The sequence below is a fragment of the Lygodium microphyllum genome, chromosome 23, assembly GCF_053477565.2.
Source record: "Lygodium microphyllum isolate KBCC chromosome 23, Lygodium_microphyllum_v1.1.10, whole genome shotgun sequence".
In the NCBI taxonomy this organism is placed as follows: Eukaryota; Viridiplantae; Streptophyta; class Polypodiopsida; order Schizaeales; family Lygodiaceae; genus Lygodium; species Lygodium microphyllum.
In genome coordinates, this window is record NC_141157.1 from 97281650 (window position 1) to 97289049 (window position 7400).

Genomic DNA, 7400 nt, shown 5'->3' on the forward strand with positions numbered 1-7400 from the left:
CTTTGTTTTTCCCAAGTCCCCTTTCTCTCCTCTTTTTCACCTCATACTTGTGCATGTTGTGTACACAAATGTGCATGTATATGCATGCATGCATGTGCATAGGTATGTGTTTGTGCATGGATATATGTGTCTACATAAGTGCATATACATGTATATGTGTGCATGTTTTATAAGTTTATATCCATTCTCTTTCCTCTCCTTCGTTTCTTCTCTTCTCTCTTGAATAGTTCTCTCTCTTTTTCTCAACCATTTTCTAGTCCCCCCCCCCAACTTGCTCTCTCTATTTTTTTTGCCTCTCATATTTCTGGGTGTGTATGGGCATGTGTGCATATATATGTGTGTTTTCATTTAGGTGGTCTCATAAGTGTGTGTGTCCTCTCTCTCCCTCTCATCGTTTTTCTCTTGTCCCCTTCCTTTGTTTTTCTCTAGTCCCCTATCTCTCATCTTTTTCACCTCATATGAATGCATGTTGTGTCCGCATATTTGCATTTATATGCACGTGTATAGGCACGTGTGCATGTTTGCATTATGTGTTTGTGAGTGGATATATGTGTCTTCATGTGTGCATATGCATGTATATATATGCACATTTTATATGTTTGTACCCATTCTCTTTCCTTTCCTTTGTTTCCTCTCTTCTCTCTCTCATAGTTCTCTCTCTCTTTCTCAACAATTTTTCCAACCCCCTTGCTCTCCATTTTTTCTCTCCCTCATATCTTTATGTGTATATGGGCATGTGTGCATAAGTGCATACATGAATGTATGCATTTGCACATATATATATGCACAATTGTGTGTGTGTGCATGCAAGCGCATTTGTGGCTGTTTTAGAATATGCACACATTACATGCAAGTCTTCAACCATTAAAATATCATTCCATTCTATTTTAATAGTATATGTGCATTTGTTGGCATTTTTAGAGTATGCACACATTTCATGCACATGTTCAAACATTAAAATATCATTGCATCTTGTATATCTTCAATCATGAGAGAGAGAGAGAGAGAGAGAGCCATAGATAACTTTAGAAGGCTCAAGTTTCCTCTTCTCAACACCATGTCACCTCTCAAAAGAAAACCTTTCTCTATATAGGGTAAAGGGGCTAATAAAGTGACGCGCGCTAAATGCAAAACACATCAACCCCAATTGAGTGACAATTTTGTAAAAAAGATGTAAATTTTTTAGCCACTCAACATTATGATATAATTTTATTCATATTATATAGGAGCTTACCGTGAGTTAAATAATTGAACCACGTAAATTTTTATATATTTTGGATTTTGTAAAACCTTAAAACAATGCATCCTTGAGTATCACTCTATTGGCTCCACATTGTCACTATTTTGTGAACCCTTCATTTATAACTAGGGCTATTTGATAAAAACATAAAAATGTCCCAAAGTTTTTTGTTAGCTCTATATGATATGTATTGTCTCACTATTCAAAAACATTTATGTAACTCCCTTGGAAAAAAAAGCTATATTGGAGATTTTTTAGATTATACTTTATTGGCCCCTTTACCCTGTGCGTGTGTGTGTGTGAACTTTTCAAAGACTCACCTTTTCCCGTGTGTGTGTGTGTGTGTGTGCGCGCGCGCGCGCGCTTTTCAAAGACTCACATTTTCCCCTTGTCATTATCAAATCGCTGCTCAAAAAAACCCCTCTTTATACCAAACCTCTCCTAATAGTGAAGATGTTGTGAATCACTACAAAATCATGAGCTTCTTCAAGGGAGGAACTGCATACCTAGGTAGGTGCAATTGGGTGTAGCCTACGAGGGGTTGCTGGTCCCCATACTACTTCCCAAGCAAAAGCTAATGATGTTAAACATTATAGGGAAACACAAAGGGGAAAAATCCTTTTCTCCACATGATGAAATGTCAAAAATTTCTTACGTTGTTTGGCACACCCGCACCTCCCAAATGTAACACAATAAACTTAAGATAAATTGGCAATGCTCCTTAGCATAGCTAAACTTTCTTCAAGGCCTTATAGACAACCTCGAAAACAAAATCCTTTCTCCCCATCTCCTTAAAGGCTACCAAAAGCTCCTCCTTACATTTTTCTACAATCATTAGTATGACCTAGAATTCCTCCCAAACATAGTAGAGTTCCTATGCTTCCATAAGGACCTAATGATCACTACCTTGCTGACATTGCATTTTTTCAAAGATCCATCATTAAGCTAAAAGTCTGACCCCGAAAAGGATCATCGCCTTTCGATAAAATCAGACTACCAATACAATCACATTATAAAAAAACATTAGATAGATTGTAACTATCATTCCTACATTATGAATTACAATAACATCGTGAGCTTCTACTCAAGAGGTACCACATACCTAGCTAGGTGTGACTATTGGGGGCATTGGGCTGCCAACATGACACTATAGCAAAAAACCATCAAAAGGAGCCACTTTCACACATGGGAAAATAAATATCAAAAACTTATTATATAATTGTGAAACCAAAATTTAATTCCTTAAGAGCTTTAAATTTTAAAACAAAAGGTTTAAAACTCTATAATCCACTGATTTATTTTTATGCTTTTGTAAGTTTCAACTAGACTTCGTCCCAATCTCTCACCTGAAGGTTATTCGCACGTGAAGGTCAAACAACACTTCACTATAAAGAGAACATGTTGTGAAGCCCATATTTGAGAGATTTAAACTTAAGATCTTATTTAGCTCACCCACATACCTTACCAACTATAAAATGGAAAATGCATAGAATCTAATCTAAAAGATTGTGAATTACAAAGTTCTTTGGGTCAAAATATACTAGGTTTTTACTAAGAAAACATAGAATGTACGAACATGATGTAACCACAATAATTTTGGCAAAGATGTGAAACACAAAATAAGAACAAAGTTGACACTAAATGAATGAATGCACGCAATGCTCAAAGGCTAACTAGTCTTAATTGTCAATGACTCTCATGGGAGTGGGCTGAGGGAGGTGTTGGAACTATGTCATCCATTGGAGATAGATCCCAAGTGTTAGAACAACAAATCGAAGCAAATAGTGATGTAGAAAAGTGTTGAAACACAAAATAGACTTGCTATAGATGCAAACACTGATCATGCTAATGTTTAAAAGTGTCATAAACTCAATAAAACAACCCTTTGTAGATGTAAACACATATCAAACTAATGTTGAAAAGTTTTGTAAAACTCAAAATACATATGATTGATGGCAACAAGTAGTAGAGAAGGACAACAAGCTGGGAGGCCTGCAACAACAGAAAACCTCTAAACAATAAAGAGTAGGAAGGCAACACTCATTTTGATATAAATGCAGTTGTCCAATATATCTTGATGAATCCTTAATGAGGAGAGTGGCAATTGGTAAACCCTCTAACAAGAGTTGAAGCCATCACAAATAGGGTTGTGTTGTGGGTTGGCATATGTCATGATAGTTTGTAATGGGCCTTCCTTATGTAAATAAAATCTAAGGATTCATGTCATTGTGCCTTTGGTGATTTAACGTTCTGATTTTCCTAACACCTTTTGATCAATACTTATTCACTCAACTTGTTGTTGCACCTCTAAAGTGATGCTAATTCACTACTCTTTCTAAATCAAATACTTGAACAAGGTTAATTAAGCACTCACAAACACTTTACATTATGCCAATAACCAATTGTATGACATGGGATGATCAACAACTTGATATGAGGATGACCCCATTGATTTTGAGCACTCAAGCTCGGTAGGCCCAAAGCTCGAGTCATGGATATGTAGATTCTTGATTAACCAACCCAAAAAATAATCATTCACTCTATCATCTCCTTGCTTGACTAATCTACAACAAGTCAATCACTAATAAAAGACCTTGAGTTGGGGAAGGTGCACAACTGAGTAACACTTTACTAAAACCACCCACTTGTAGATAAATAAACTATTTCTTGCACTATTGTAAGTATATAATTGCCAGAACAAAATTAAAAAATCCACACATGCCTTGAGAACCCATGCCCTACAATGCTCATAAGTGTGGTAGGCATACAACTAATCAATATTGTCCTAAAACCACCATCTTGTACATAAAAAAATTGTTTGTTGCATAGTTATAAGTAAATAATTGCATAACAAATTAAAAATATACACACACGCCTTGAGAACCCAACCCTTGTAGCACTCATGAGTGTTGCTACACTTTTATGGCTAGGAGACAAAGAGCTACATTATGAGATGGAAGGAGTTATGAATGAGGGCACATGTAAAAACGATACATGTGATGTGATGAAATTTCAATTCATAATAAAAAATGTTCATGTATCCTCAAGTTTCATTGTGGAAATGAAAGACAAACATGTAATGAACAATGTTCTTAGGCCTTGGGAAGATAGCAATGAAGTAACAAGGTGATGATCCTTAGAATAGCTCAAGAGTGTGAAAATGTTGAAGACACCAAAACACTTAGGAGCCTTTGTTGACATCAAGGCCTAAATTTTGCACAAAAGCTGTACCTTGACCTCTACTCCAAGCGCATCTACTTCCTCAAAAGGGACATGTGGACCACTCCAATAACTCCAATCACTTACAACTTTCAGGCTTGGATTTCAATCTACACTATTGTGTTTGAAGTACCTCAACCACATTGATGGTATCAAATGACTCTGATCCAACAAGAGTAGTGTGAGATTAAGAACTCATCCATGCCTATGGCAAGCCCTAGCATGTCTTAGCACTAGCTCTTAATAAAGAGAAGTTTATGTCGTAATTAGGAGCAAGTTGAGAGACTCTTGTTTCTAATAAGGATTTTCTAGTAAGGACTCTCTCCTCTTCTATAGCCTCTACTCCCTCCAACATGCATCATCTACTACTCTTTCATGAAGAAGACTCCTTCAATCATCATACCACCTTTGATCAAAGTTTTTTTCTTCTTCCGACTTCTTCAATTATCATACCACCCTTGTAGTAAATGGCTCTCACTCCCAAAACCTCCATCGATCCCCCCCTTCAAAGACCACAATCTCCCACTAGACAGCTAATCAATCGCCTTCCCTTCATCGAGAAGTTTCCCTCCATATCTGGACCACCTTCTCCCACATGATGAAGATAAAGATATTAACACCATTTAAAATAGGCCCTCTAAGTGCTTGTTCACATGCTCTTAGGCATATTTAACACAACAAGCATTGAGGCATGCATAGGCACACACATAAGCACGCATGAGCATTTATTCATGCACACTACCACCTCATGATCAACCTCTAAATCCTTAAACAACCTCGATTCGATGTTGCAAAGCTAGAAGCATCATGGTATGCCACTTGCACATATATTTACTCAAAAGAAAAAAGCTTGCACAATCATTGCACTGCAACTAAGGGTTCTCAAGCCAAGTATGCTCGATGAGCTTGATTAATGAGTTCCATCCCTAGGACCCTATCCTATGTACCCCTTTTTTCCCCAAATACAAAAGAGAAAAAAAAATTAGGGATTTGGAATTCTTAAATTCTCATGTTCTTCAAGACTAGCTAATAAGGCAAACTGGGCCACCTTCACTCATTGCCCTCTCACTAACAATATAATGGATGGCATGCATGCACGTGTGCACACTAGTCCACGTATGCATACAAGTACACACTAGTGTTCTGCAAGGTGTCACCTTCCCCCCTCCTCCCTCCCTTGCAAATAGGGTGGGTGTTGTGTTGGAATTGAAAGGGAAAGAGACTCTTGTGCAAGCGCATGTAGGTGTTGCATAGTGATGTGCACTCATGTGTGCACTTCAAGGTGGTAGTGCAAAATGGGTGTACAATGAGATCTAATGGAGTCAATCTAATAGTGAGTGCACGATGATGTGCATGTATAGTGCAAGTGATTATGCAAGGCTAGGTGTAGGGTATAGTGTACTAAGGGGGGGCTTGTGCACATATATGTAGTGCACTATGGATAGTGCACTAGAGGCTGCAAGGTGCACTAGCACTTGCACTTGCACGTGCACTTATGTACACTTGTGTGCACTTGTGCCCACCTCACCCACTCTAGGTCCACTACTCATAAACCTTGCATCTAGCCTTACCTAGCACACTTGTGTGTGCTTTTATGCACTTGAGTGCACTTAGGCACACTTGCACTAACATTGACACTAACACTAATACTAGCATGCAAATGTGCACACATGTGCACTTGTGCATGCACCCTTAGTCACCTTAAACCTATTACACATAAGCTTGCACTAAGCCAATCATTGTGCACTTATGTCCATTTATGTGCACTCGCATGCACTTGAGCACACGTGTGTGCTTGAGATCACTTGAGTGCACTTATTCACACTTGCATTTAGGTGTACTTGCATGCGCTTGTGAGTACTTGTGTGTGCTTGAGTGCACTTGCACTCACATTTGCACTGGTACTTGGATGTAACCCACACTAGTGCACATTACACATGCACCACATATGATCTTAGGCACAATAGTGCACACAAGCAATTACCCTTCCTTAGTGCACTATGATGCCAAAACCTAATGCACTTGTCTCACTTTTACACATCAATACCCTAGTTTAGGGCACTATGCATCTTAACTAAGAACACCTCACCTTGTGCATTGTCTTGCACAATACCTTAGTACGCACACATCACTTTGCACCCTAATACCCATGTGCACTAGTGACCCTAGTGCACTACTACACTGCACACACCTTGTGCATCAATGTACCACCCTTGCACTCATAACCTCTCACACACAATGTACCTAGCTTAGTGTACATGCCTTAATACATTTTTCTTCATTGCACAATCTTGCTTCCATGATGTTGCTCTAGTGCACTACTATATGTTGGGGGTAAAGGCACCTCTGCCTAGCCACTTGTGTATTACTATGCTGACAGTACTACCCGCGCATATACACTGCAGGTGGTGGGCACCCATCACTATCACTTCATTCTTTATTCTTTTAGTGACATTTGAATAAAGGGAACGTCGATCAAACATTGTGATTGTTAGAGTTCCCAAATTGTGTGCGTGACTCTCTCTCTCTTGCTCTTGCTCATTCTATCATAGCTCTTGCTCCTGCTCGTGCTTCCACTTCAGGGCTTACCACCCTTCAACTCATATTAGAGCCTTCTTCTTTGCAAGATTGAGCTTGGTCCCACATTCAGCATTCATTCGAATACCTACAACTTGGTCTTCACTCTTGGCAGCCATAGCTGCACCTTTGAGCTTCTGGTCAATCTTATCCTTCTTGGGCTCGCATTGGGGCTTCATGGGCACCCTCAACGCACTCATTTGAAGGTACTAGAGCTCTCTTTTGTTGCTTTACTTTAGTTCACAGGGTACAAACAATAGTGCAACCATGCCTCTCTGGTTCTTGTGAAGCATACACCTTCTCGTTGCATTTACCCTTCAAGAGGGAGCTTCCATGGGCCCTTGGGGACCCCAACACCTAGCCA